Source organism: Protopterus annectens, chromosome 12.part0, assembly GCF_019279795.1.
Source record: "Protopterus annectens isolate FY-2018-M chromosome 12.part0, PAN1.0, whole genome shotgun sequence".
Taxonomy (NCBI): Eukaryota; Metazoa; Chordata; order Ceratodontiformes; family Protopteridae; genus Protopterus; species Protopterus annectens.
In genome coordinates, this window is record NC_056746.1 from 1,543,835,957 (window position 1) to 1,543,850,754 (window position 14,798).

Genomic DNA, 14,798 nt, shown 5'->3' on the forward strand with positions numbered 1-14,798 from the left:
TTTTGGGCCTTTGTCCCACCATTATTTTTGGCTTCATCCAGATTTCTTGCTCTGAGAGATTGAGAGGTATGTTACCTAGTGCAAACTACAAGTACAAGCCTCATAGTCTCTGCCATTTATTGCACAAAGGGTTTACAGAGCAAAACAGGATGGACCAGTTTGCATTGCTCACACATTCTGGGTTTCACGTGATCTGTAGAAACATTGAGAAACAAGCGAGGTGGGATTAACAGCATGCAAACAGAATCCCTGGTTGGGACAGACCCCACCTACTGTCCCTAATAAATTACAGAGCACACAACCAGCATGTGTTCCTGTGCCAGGGTAATGGCTGGGCTCCAATATCTGCAAAGCTAAGTTACTAAAATGCATAACCTGTGCAGTTAGTTTTAATATTTAATACTCTAATGGCAACACAAACCAATTCCACCATTGCTATACAGTACAATTCACACATATAAAAAACAACATGTGGCTAGATAACTAACTACACAGCACTGATGCAAGATCCAATTCCAATAAACTTTATGAGCACATAGCACTAAGAATATTTCATTACAATGGAAGAAAACATCAAAATTCCATCCTTGTTGAATGAGGGCTATGTTTTACAGATCTAACTATCAAAGGTTTTATTAAATCAGGCCCTGTGCAGTCAAACCCCTACTTAATTTAACCCTCCCCCACACTGCTTAATTCACTCCATAAACTAAGTTTAACTTTTAAAGTTCCTATCACCAGATCTTCTCCAAGAACTGCTTCCAACCATCGGTTATTTAAAAGAACTTAAAATCATAATACAGAGTCCCATCTTTAGTAGAAAAGTTTTTCTTAATTTTATATAATCCCATACCTTTCAGAAGGCATCATCATATTCTTGGAATGGCGTTGTAGAGCAGTGTGTGTGTGTGTGTGTGTGTGTGTGTGTGTGTGTGTGTGTGTGTGTGTGTGTGTGTGTGTGTGTGTGTGTGTACAACTTTAAGAAGCTTTCCTAGGGGCTTGCACAAGTGTATAAATAGTGAGGATGTGTGAGCCTAACTGCCATTTTGTAGTAAGCTGTTGAAATGTAAGCATGTATGTCTGTGTAGTCTGTCTGTTAATCAGTTTGTTTATGTGTTGTAAAGCTAGTATCCATTCTGATGTGTTTCTATGTAATAAAGCAAATAAATGAACTACCCTGCCTGTTCATCATCTATATTAGAGAGAGACGAGTGACATGTTGTCAGAAGAGGCATGTCTAGAAATGACATATGGCCAGAAGGAAAGCCAGATTCTTCAGTTTGAGACCAAGGTGCACTCAGTTAACACTAAAGGAATATACAGGAGTGAATCTTCCCTACTGCATGTATAGTTCCCAAAACAGGTCAGAAACGAATTTCAGGTATTAAAACTTGCTCAAGCTTTTTCTTATTCACAAAATATGAAACAAGGCATTCAGGGCCCACTAAACACATTTCTAAGTAACAGATGCATCCAATATTATGATATTTTAACAGAAATATTCAAAATAACTACGATTTGAAATAAAGTCCGAATTGCATAAAACTAATAAAATAAGGGGAACGACCACATTTTTTCACTAATCACTACTTTTTTGTATTAATCAAAGTTATTCAAGTTGTTTGCAGTTATGAAGGGTTGGCATGTGTGTGCAGTATTACAGTACAGTTATTTCAAAAAATACAGCCATTACAGAGCATATTTTGCAAAATACAGCATTTCAAAGAGTTTATTGTGCATTTGCATCCTATTACTAATGCTGGCTATGTGCATGTTCATACATAATTACAGGGGTCATATTTTTCAATGTGCCTGAGCATAATTTGTTGGAATGGCAGACGGATTTCGAAAACCAGATCCACTTGTGTTTAACAACAATATTGCAGAGAACTGGAGATTGCTTGAGTAAGAGTATAATATTTTCATACAGACTGCATTTTCTGATAAAGATGAACCGAACAAAGGGATTTGTTCTGCTTAATTTTTTTTTTCTTTTCCATAATAAATTTTTATTGAAATATATTTTCCAAAAACATTACAAAAATACAATAAACATCACACACATAATACACTATAACTACTACAAACCATTTATACAATATCTACATGAAATGCTTCCTATATTTAATATATTCCTAAAATCAGTATCATGCTAATATAATATTGAAGACCTTTTCCCATATTTTCGGGTTATTAATATTTTTGTTAGTTTGTTTCAGAAGTAATTTATGTGCTAGTATATGCTTTATAGCCACAAGCTTAAAATTATTCCATGATGTCTTATGTGGTTCTAGCCAATTTGTGGCTATATAGAGTTTCATCAGCAAAAAAATATTCATACAAATAATAGTTTGCGATCTGGAAAGCTCTCTTGGAGGAATGTGTAGAATCATAAATTCCCATGACAGTGTAGAACTTTGATAACCCATCTTTTGCAGTTGTACTTTAAGAGAGTTCCAAAGTTTATATACGCATTTACAACTCCAGAACATATGAAGAAGATCCGCTGTTTGATCTGCACAGTATGGACAAATTGGAGAATTCCTAGGGTTAAATTTATGTAATCTAAGATGTGTGTAATATGCATTGTTCCAAATCATCAATTGCGTGTACATCAGTTTTTGAAAAGAAACTGATTTCCTAGTTATATCAATTGCTTTTAATATCTGATTGTCTGTTACTGTTACTTTTTTACCCAATACTCTGAAAGCAAAATTTTGTCCTGAAATTTCAAATCCTTAATTAATTTATATGCAGTTGCTATAAATTTAGTGTCTTGTTGGATAGCTTGCCACAATTCAGAGCACTTATCCACAAATCCGGCTGCAGGTTTAAAGTTCCTAAAGTAGCTCAAGGCAAGTTCTTTAACTTGTCTCATTATAACAATGTAACTTCTAGGTAGATTCATTTCCTGTCTAATTTGTAAAGCCGATAAGTCAAGTTTATTAAAAACATCAAATAGAGTCAGATTAAGTATTAATGGAAATTTGCTGAGATCGATCAGCTGATTATTTAGTTTAAAATTAGGATTCCTGTGGAAAGGTTAAAGAACCATCATATATTGCAATAAATCTACGGACTGAAATAAAGTTTGCAAAGATGAGACACAGGTTATTATGTGGTCCATGACCCCATATTTTATCAGACTAATTTTGTCCATAAAGGGCAATGCTTTAGGATTTATTTTCCTATCCAAAATATGCTTATGATTCAAGACCACCCAAGTTGGTATCCATGTTGTATTCATTACATCATAATTAGCAATTCTTAAAATTTTATTAGCATTTACAATCAAATAATATGCTTCAAAGTTTGGTAGCTCAAGTCCCCCTCTTGTTTTAGGGGTCATTAATTTCTCATAAGATATTCTAGTTCTTTTTGGGTTCCAGATAAATTTAGCTAGATCTTTATGCATTTGTTTAAAAACTGTTTTTGAAATTGATAATTGGGCAGACCTAAATATGTATAACATTCGTGGTAGTATATTCATTTTCACTATTGATACTTTTGCTAATACCGGTAGTTTTAAATTCTTCCATCTGTCACAATCAGCTATTATGTGTTCCCATACTCGTTTAACATTATTGTTATAAAAGTCCTTATTATCCGTAGAAGTTGATACCCAAATATTTAATATTTTCTTTACATGTTAACTTCCCCATCAGGGCCATTAGTGAAAAAGGCTTTGGGGTTCTTAATGGGAAGATATTCGTTTTCTGTAAGTTCATTTTATAATTAGAAACTACTGAAAATTCGTTTATGAGCTTTAATATCTTTTCACTGTCTGAAATTGGGGTTGTACAATAAATAATAAGATCATCGGCGAATGCTGACATTAATATTTTATTCCTATAAATTATTGGTGCATTATGATACAAATTTTGCTTGATATATAAAAATAGGGGTTGTTCTGCTTAATTTAGTTGGTTCAGAAGCCATAGAAAGAGAGCATTCATTTGTGTATGCACCTGCTGTCTTTGCAGGAGAGGGGAAAACTGTCAAATAGTTGTGTCAGCTCAAACAAGGGAAGATCTCAAGTGCTTAAAACCTAAATTTAGAGAAATGTGTAACCCCCAAATGAATGTTACAATGTAAAGGCACTTATTTTACACAAGGGATCAAAAGCCTGGGGAAACCTTTGCAGCATATATAACTGATTTGGGAAACAAGGCTAAAATGTGCAGATTTGATGATTTAAGGGATGAGTTGATAAAGGACAGACGTGTGTGGTATTAAAGATGAAGCTATGAGAAAGTGACAATGCTTTAACTTTGAATAAGGCCATTGAGATTTGTCAGATATATGAGCTTACAGAAAAGCACTCAAATATGCTTACAAATGAGAGATGCATGCTTCCAGTAACTTCTAAAGACCATGTTGATAGTATGCAGCAAATGGTTAACAGAAACAGGCCTAAACACATGGCTGCAACTGTAAACCATGCAACACTCACAAGGAAACCCCACAGTAGTTTTTTAGCAAGTTCCAAGGCATGCTGTGGAAACTGTACAGTCGCAGTGAAGTATAAAAATGAGTCAGCAAGCTCAAAGCATGCACCCCCATCCCGGTTTCATAGCCAACTGTCATAATTGTGTAGTCATGAGCCTAAAAGGGAAAAATGCTTAACTTTTGATCAGCAATGTCACAAATGCCTAAAAGGGAAAAATATTTAGCTTTTGGTCAGGAATGCTCAAAAGGTTTTGTAAATCAAAAGGTGCACATTCTTTTATTAAAAGGGAACATTCAAAGAAACAAGTTGATCATTTAGAAAGCTGCAACCCTACTTTTTATGTTGATGGTGCGTCAGTGCTTGATGAAACAGTCGATGCAGTAGATTTAAGGGCAAAGAATGAAGTATTTTGTACTGTTCGGATAAATAGAAATCCCATAGAGCTCAAAGCTGGCAAGGGTTCAAAGTGCAATGTTATCTCTGCAGAAACATTTGCTAGAGTATGTGCTGGTGAGTGGCTTGATTTGGCAAAGTGTGCGAAGCTTGTTGCTTATGGTGGTGAAGAGATTCAAATAGAAGGATCAGTGATGCTTTCATGTTACTCTGCTGGGAGAAGCTATGACTTGTTATTTTATATGGTCAAAAGGCATGCCCAGTCATTATTAATGCTCAGAGACAGTTTGAAAATGAGACTGCTTTCATTTAATAAGGAAGTCCATTGCCTTAGTTTGAAAGACCACAGTTCTAATTTTGCCCAGTATATTTTCTCTACCTACACTGATCTTTTTGAAGACAAATTGGGCAAACTTCCAGTTGTGTACTCCATGAAGTTAGACCCAGATGTCAGTCCAGCTATCAGACCAGCCTGGAAAGTTCCAGTAGCTATGCAGAACAGAGTCAAAGCTGAATTAGATAAAATGGTGCAGCAAGGTGTAATTTGTCCAGTAGATGAACCAACTGAATGGGTATCTTCCATGGTAGGAGCTCATAAAAATAGCTCAGATGATATCAGAATATGTATTGATCCATGACATTTGAATAAGGCACTAAAAAGACCTCATCTTCCATTGAGTACAGTTGAAGAAGTCGCAGCACTGATACCAAATGCCACTGTTTTTTCTGTTTTAGATGCAAACAGTTCATTTTGGTAAATTTTGCTTGACAAGAAATCCTCATTGCTCACTATGTTCAGTACTCCATTTGGCAGGTACAGATTTTTGAGAATGCCATTTGGCATAAATTCTGCAAGTTTTTCAGCATGCAGTGGAGAAATTTTTTTTCTGGGCATCCCTGTGCAATTATAGTAGATGATATTCTAGTAAGAGGTAATGGTGAAGCTGAGCATGACAGAAACCTCGAAAACGTTCTGGAAAGAGCTCATCAAGTGAATCTTAAGCTGAATCCTAAGAAGTGCAAGTTCAAGCTACAAGAAGTCACTTATGTTGGTCATTTGTTTACCAGTTCATATCTATGACCAGACCCTTCCAAGCAAACAGCTATTTTTGAGATGCCAGCTCCAGACAATGTTCAAGCCCTTCAATGCTTTCTTGGTATGGTTAACTACCTAGGCAAGTTCATTCCAGACTTAAGCCAACCAGCAGCACCACTTAGAGAGTTGACATGTAAAGATGTATCCTGGTCATGGTTAGAACACCAGCAAAGAACATTTGAGGTCCTGAAATAGAGAACTGCCAGTCCACCAACTGTACGATACTATGATGTTCACAAACCAGTTACTCTTTCCTGTGATGCTTTGAAATTTGGTCTTGGTGGAGTCATTCTTCAAGAGGGTCAACCTGTTACCTATGTGTCCAAATATCTAACACAAACTGAAATGCAATATGTTCAGCTAGAGAAAGAGCTTTTAGCAATTGTGTTTGCATGTTCGAAGCTCCATGATTATATTTATGGTAGACCTATCCAGAGTGAAACAGACCACCAACCTTTAGTCACTATTTTGAGAAAGCCTATGCATAATATTCCTGCCAGATTGCAATGCATGATGCTCAGATTGCAGAAGCACAATTTCCATCTTGTTTACACAAAAGGCAAACTTCTTTATCGTACTGATACCTTATGCAGATCACCCAGAAACACCACTGAAGAGCATGACAATGAGAAACCTGATTTTGAAGTCATGGAAGTGAGAAATTTTTCTTCCACACGTCTTGATGAGCTTAGAGATTATACAGTCACAGATCTTGTTTCACAGAAGCTCAACCATTTTATCAATCAAGGAGGGCCATCAAAGCAATCTGGTTTACCTCAAGATGTGCAACCTTATTTTCCATACAGAGATGAGATTTTGTCTGATAATGATATTGTTATGAAAGGTCTGAAATTAATTGTTCCAACAAGAGTATTTTACTATCTTGCATCGTGGCCACCCAGGAACTGATTCTACAAAAAAGAGGGTGAGAGGACTAGTGTTTTGGCCTTCTTTGTCACAAGACATTGAGAGACAACTTTCATCTTGTTCTGTATGTAATAGTACAAAGCCACATCAGCAGAAGGAAGCACTTGCTAAACCAGATTCCTGACCTATCTTGATCAACAGTTGCCACTGATATTTTCAAATGGAATATTCAACATTATTTGGTGTTACACGACAACACCACAATTCACACACTTCATTCAAATCCTAGTTGTTCAATTATTTGGTGCTAGTAGACTCTTACTCCAACTGGTTCGAGATTGACCCACTTCCTAATCTAGTGTCCAGTACTGTCATTACTAAGATAAGCATCATTTTGCAGTTCATGGTAGTCTACACAAAGTTATTTCTGACAATAGCATGCAGTTTACTAGCCAACAGTTCAAAAGATTCACTGAAGAGTGGGACTTTACTCATCTTACAAGTAGTCATGCATACACGCTTTCAAAACGTTTGGCAGAACGTGCAGCTCAAAGTGCGAAACAGTTACTAGAGATGTCAAAATGAGTCAATAGTGATGTTTACCCGAATCCCTTGAATCTCAGAAATGTTCCTCGTGATAAACATCTTAGTTCACCTACCCCAAGATTTCTGTCAAGACAAACCAGAACTACCTTATCAATCAGCAGAAGTTTGTTGGTTCCAAGTGCTAAGAATAACAGATTTATGAAAGCCCATCTGTTAAAGAAATGCTTATCCCAGAAGTCTTATTATGATAAGTCTAGCTAACCTTTCAATCCATTGCATAAAGGAGAGACAGTGAGAATGCAAATATGCAATGGTTATTATCTGATTGAAGTCATAAAAAGTGTATGCCTAGAGATGAGATCATACATTGTAGAATCACAAGGAGTAGAGTTTAGGCAGAATTGGAAACATTTGATGCTGGTGTCCGAGCCTGTACCACAGCATTTAGCCTGTGAGAAAGACTCTTTATCTCAGACTGAGTAGTCCAGCATTCCAAATCCTGAGGACGTTACAGTAAATACCCCTGTTCCTGAAATGTATCCTGAAGTTCCTGATATGAGTTGTTCGCCGAAGATTGTCCCTGTCGCTAAACTCAATTCTGAATAATATGTTACTAGATCAGGTCATATTTCCAGACCATGTTACAGATACACAGCAACTTAGATATGAACATTGTGTTTGTTTCTGATGTCTATATATTATTGCATGTTTTGTTCTATTATCATTTCATTGAAGGCAATGTATTTAAGAGTGAGGATGCAGATCAGTGTGTGTGTGTGTGTGTGTGTGTGTGTGCAACTTTAAGAAGCTTTCTAGGGGCTTGCACAAGTATCTAAATACTGAGCATGTGCAAGGCTCACTGCCATTTTGTAGTAAGCTGTTGAGATGCAAGCATGTACATCTGTGCAGTCTGTCTGTTAATTAGCTCATTTATATTTTGTAAAGCTGCTATCCATCCTGATGTGTTTCTATGTAATAAAGCATATAAACGAACTACCTCGCCTGTTTGTGATCTATATTATAGAGAGAAGAGTGACAGGCGTGACGGAGTGTGATGGCATGGTTTTGTTTTTTTGAGAACCAATACTAGTTTATTTGCATAACAACTTGATAGCAGCTTACAACTTCTTTGTAAACAAATGTACTTGGGCATCTTTAAATGCTTTCAAGAACATCACATAACACATGCACCCATTCTGATGGTACTTGGGTGGAGCTGGAAGTTGTGTAAAATTTCAAGTTAGTTGCTCTGGAACACGTCACAAACCTAAGGACCCGAACACATCTTCGAGATTATTAAAAGAAGGAGTGCAAGGATAACATTTGGGCAGATGGAAAAGGAATAACAGTGCTTCAATGGGACTTTTTGAGGGACAAGTAAAAGTAATCCAGTCGCAGCCTGGTAGGAGCACAGGGCAAACACTCAGACCATAGGGAAGCCAATTTTTTGTTAGATAGATGCAGGGTGGGTGACCACCCACATTCATGTCCTGTCATTTTTCTTACTGAAGAGCTGAAACTAACAGCTAGCACTTTTTCTCTGACAGAGGACTTGGCACATAACCGAGCCATAGTGCATTGGTCTGAACAAAACAGCAGTGTGAGTAAAACAGAAAACAACAAAAAATGAACATCCACCAAAGGAACTTGCCATATAAACTATAAATCCATTCCTCTGTTTATTATAATATATAATCACTTTTGTCCACCAAGTTTTATTATTACTGTGAACTTCTTCTGAAGAAGATCAAAGATGCCTTTGCCAGTGATTAAGGAGCCATTTCAGAGTATAACTATGGATATTGTGAGGCCCCAGAATACCCCAAGTTCCACAGGTAAGAACTATATCCTGGTGTTAGTAGATTTTGCTACTAGATACCCTGAGGTGGTGGCTATGTCCGCCATTGAGACAGAGAAGATGGCAAAGGCTTTGATAGAGATTTTCATGCAGATTAGGTTTCCTGAGAGAAATACTGACTAACAGATGTGCCAGTTTCATGTCAGACCTGCTGGTATGTCTGTGGAAGTGCTGTGGGTGAAGCACTTAAAGACCACCCCCTACCATCCCCAGACTAATGATCTTGTGGAGAGGTTAAGCTCTACACTAAAGACCATGCTGCAGGCATTTGCAGACCAGTTTAAGTGACAGTGTGACACAGTTTGCCACATCTGCTGTTTGCATACAGAGGGGTACCCTAGGAATCTACATTTTTTTCACTTTTTAAGTTGCTGTAGGGGCATAGGGTGAGGGGGCCTTTAGATTTGATTTGTGATGAGTGGGAGGGTGAGTGTGAATTCCACAAGGAGTCTTTTGTGGCATATGTCCTAAACCTCATGACAAAGCTTAGGGAGCTGATTGACTTGGCCCAGGAAAACCTGGCAGGGGTCCAACAGCAGGAGAAGGTCTGGTATAACAGGACTGTTTGAGCCTGAGAATATGCTGTGGAACAGTAGGTTATGGTTCTCATTCCTGTCAGACACAATAAGCTGCAGGCAGCTTGGGAGGGACCATTCAAAGTGGTAAGGAAAGTCAGTGATGTTAACTGTGTGGTAGAACTGCTAGGCAGGGGTCAGGGGCACAGATTATACCATGTTAACATGAAGAAACCTTACCAAGGTAGCGGGACCCTGGTGCTGAGAATTTGCAGTGGATGGCAGGAGGAGTCTGAGGGGGATCTGGTGACTGATCTCCTCAGTGAGACTTGGACTGACAGCTCAGTGGAAGGGGTAGTAATGTCCCAACTGCTATCCCCTACCTAGGTTTGAGAAATCCAAGCAGTGTTACAGGAGTTCAGGGACATGCTTACTGGGAAACCTGGGCTCACCCACGTGGTGCAGCACCATGTGGATACAGGATCGCAAAGGCCTGTTAAGCTGGTCCTTTACCAGGTGCCTGAGTGAGTCAGACAGACTCTGTGGGAGGATATAGAGGAAATGTTGGAACTGGGGGTCATTCATGAGTCCAGCAGTCACTGGTCCTCCCCAGTAGTGCTGGTACCAAAGAAAGATGGCAGCACAAGCTTCAGTATGAACTACAGGAAACTAAAAAGTCACTCAGAGTCAAATGCTTACCCCATGCCTAGGACAGATGAAGCTTTAGAGCAGCTTGGTTGAGCTAAGTATCTGACCACTATTGAGCTGACCAAGGGCTACTGGCAGGTGTCCTTGACTCCCACAGCTAGAGGGAAGTCAGCCTTTGTGACTACTTTAGGATTATATGAGTTCACAATGATGATCTTTGGGATGAAAATTGCCTCAGTGAACTTCCAGAGGCTGGTTGTTCATATCCTAGCAGGAGCAGGAGATTATATCCTTGCTTACCTGGATGATATTTCGATTTACAGCCATTCCTGGTATGAGCACCTTCAGCATGTCAGGGAGGTCCTGGATGAACTGCAGAGGGCTGGGTTGACCATTTAGCCCAGTAAGTGGTGGGTGGGTATGGCAGATGCCTCCTACCTGGGACATAGAGTGAGGAGTGGCAAATTTGTCCAGAACCTGCCAAAGTGGAAGCTATCTGGTGTGGCCTGCCCCTGTTACCAAAAAGCAGGTGAAGGTATTCTTGGGGACACCGAGGTACTATAGAAGGTTTGTTCCCAAATATAGTAAAATAGCTGCTCCTCTCATAGTCCTGACAAGGAAAAACAGACCAGCCAAGATAGTGTGCCCCAGTCTGTGAGCAGACATTTCAAAAGCTTAAAGGGGTTTTGGTAGGACCCTTTATGTTAGCCAGTCCAGATTACAGCAAATAATTTGTTGTGCAGGGGGGATGCTTCAAACCATGGGGTAGGGGCTGTACTCAGACAGGTTTCCTCAGAGGGTGAAGAGCACCCAGTGGTATATCATAGCCATAGACTCCAAACAGGGGAGGAATGTTATGCAGATGTAGAAAAATAATGTCTAGCCATAGTATGGGCACTGCACAAACTTCAGCTTTATCTGTATAGAAGGAAATTCACTGTAGTTGCAGACCACGATCCCTTAACATGGCTACATCAAGCCAGTCAGCAAAATGTCAAGTTACTAAAGTGGATACCAGGGTTGCAGGCATATAATATGACAGTGAAACACAACTGTAGGGTTAGCAATGCCAACGCAGATAGGATCTCAAGACAGGGAATGGGGTAAGGTATTCTCAGATAGGCTCATTCCTGTCAAGCAACATTTCTCAAGGGGCACTTTAAAAAGTAGCTTGAGTCTTCAAAGGGGGGAGAGAAATATGTGGCATTCCTACTCTAGACCAGTAATCAAGGAGCCTGAATCCTCACCACTGACACTGGAGAGGGACATCCAGTTGGAACAAAAATGGATACACTCAGTATTTCCAGACACAGATCTCTCTGCATCAAGTGCGATTCTCCCTTAAGAACACACAGGGAACATACTGAGCCCTGGATCTGGGTTTCTCTTTCTGTCTCTCCCCACATCCCCAATAAGGCTCCTCACTGGCACAGCTGTAGGTTAGGTCCTCAACCAAGTGTCCAAGCCAAGTCTTCCAGCATCCTTACTGTGGAACCAGTGCTTCATGTCCCTGCTCCAAGTAGCTGACACATACACTATTTGAGGTTTAATTTTCACACACACACACACACACACACACACACACACACACACACACACACACACACACACACACACACACACAAATGCACACACACACACACACACACACACACACACACACACACACACACACACACACACACACACACACACACACACACACACACACACACAGACCTGGGAAAGGCTGGCACAGATTTCTCACTTTACCAGCTTTGCCCAGACTATAAGGTAGATTCACTGCCACCAGTCAGTTGCTATAAAGCTCTTAAAGGAGGTATCCAATTATACTGAGTGAAATTAATATTAATACAAATGGTAATGCTGCCTAAACAGCCAGGCTTTCAGGAGTGGCCAGAGTTATAACCAAATAAATATAGACAAATACTCTCAAAATGTAAATATTTTCTAAAAAGAACAAACCACAATGAAAAGTTTAAATGTGTTTAATAATAAATAATAACATAACATGAAAATATGAAATATCTATTTACAGTAAACACCAGATTTTCAACCACAGGAAATATTAAAATAATACAGATGAATAGATTCACACTTTTACAGAAAACAGCACGTAACTAATCTCACTATATTTTCCTAACTAACCTAAAGAGTTACTATTCTTTGGTTCACTTACTACAGTAAGGCAAGATGACATAGGTGAGGGATCCTTCTATGTCAGGTTCTGAGAAATAGGCTGCTCAGTCTGACTGAGACACTTCTCAATATAATATCTAAATATTATTTATGTGATAGCATACAGAAATACATCACATCTGGTCATCTGACTCTATTTCCCACACTATCACCAACACTAAAAGCTGCCAGGATTTTAGCACCTATGTGTTACCACACATACAGATAGAGCTTTGCTCAGATCTGCTGCATCTCACGGAAGTCATAAAATAATTTCAAACCTCTACCCCTCCTACAGAGCTACTAAGCCAGGCTTCTTTCAGACATTTCATCTCTGGCTGCAATCAGAACTGTAAGATAAATCTTTATGGCCTAATTTCAGCTACTTTCTAAGGTTAGCTTGGGCTAAGCTTAACCTCTTCTCTTCCAGTATCCTCTGTTACACTATATATATTTAGACGGTTACAATTATGTATGTAAATTTTTTTATGACCAGCAGGGCATACTGTTGATACATTTTTAACACACACATCTTTACAAATACATTTCCAACACAAGCATTTGTACAAATCAGTTTGATATTCAAACAACATATACTTCTTTACAAAATTCCAGCTAGATGTGCTGGCATATGTTACACATCAACTGCCCTACTTCTCCTGGCATAGCTGGCAATACTTCCTATCATCACATTGCTACAATAGTTATAGCCTGTTCCTGGATTTTTCATGTCTTTCATTGCAATATGATCTTTCTTAACTAATTTACTTAGCTTCCCTTTTACCTTCTAAAAATAGTGTGTTTAAAAAAATAATTCCTTATTTTTTCTAGAGTTTTCTTATATATCACTTTTTTTTATCAAAATATAATCATATTATTTCATATTTTTATTTTGCTACTTTTCTTGTATCCTTCTGCAAATCTAAATAACACTTTTTATATTTTTTAAAGCAAACCACAATTCAGACCAATATTTATAGAATATCTTCATATAAATATGACCTTTCTATAACTGTATTATTAGTTTCTTTTCATTTTCATCCCATGTTTTCTCATTTATTCTTTGCATCCCTTTTCCTATTTTTATACTCTTTTTCCTCCTTTATCTATATTAATATAACTAGATAGTCTGAAAAACTTTTGCAATTGACTCCTTCAGCAAATAATCTATTTCAATTTTGCATGTGCCCTGACTATATGTCCATGACTTATTATTCCAAATACTTAATTTTCCACATCTCATAACTTCTAGCATTTTTAATATCACTTTCTTTCTATGTTTTCCTCTTAAATCATAATTAAAATTTCCTGATAGTATAATATTTATACTTACTACTACATAATCCAAGATATTATGAAATAAATTCTACTTTTCTTTATATGTAACATAAGTATACAATTCTACAACTCTATATACCTGATCTTTCCCTCTTAAATCTATAACAGTTAATCTTTCTGTCATTACTGATGACACATTTTGTACTTTTCCTGTTTTTGACAAAGACTTATTATTCTCAGGCATTATTAATTTCCGTTATTCCAAATTATGTTTTCTCTCCAATGTCCTTTTTTGTTTGCAGTCTTTCTCTTTAGTTAAAAATCTTAACAGCTTCTAACACTATTACATCCACATCACACTTATTGCGCTATTCTAAAAACACATATAACCAGACTTTGGGATTCTGGCCGACAGAGGACTGCGTGCCGGCAGGGGAGAACCCTACAGTCATGACTGCAACAGTGAAACATGATGAACATCTGTGTAGGTCTGAACACACCCTCAGTAGCTGATGCCTGCTCAGTGGCTCCAGACCCATCTGAGGGAATAGTTTCCAGCGGCCTAGTCGGCTCCACGTGGGAGTCAGAAGCGGCCTGTGGCTCTGAGGTAGTGGGCATCAGGGGCTGCGAAAGCGCCTTACTGAGAACCGGTGAACTGGGGACTGGCTTAGCAGAAGCCTCGTTACCGGTTTTGGACCTCGGATGCCTGTCCTTTTCTTTGCACTTTGTATAAACTCTGGTAGTCGGCTGTTCCGACAGCATTATATAATTAAATCTTCTGCCAAAGTAATGAAATGCAAAATCGAACTGACGTTTAATAGTGTGTTGGTTATATCTAGCACAAAACTGACAACTAGCAATGTCATGTAGATGTTCGAGTGTCTTCACTGTTGCAGTCTGGGTTTCCCTCCCTCCTGTCCCCTCTTATGTTTACTTTTGTGTAGTTCCTTTTTTCACCATTCTTCTGAG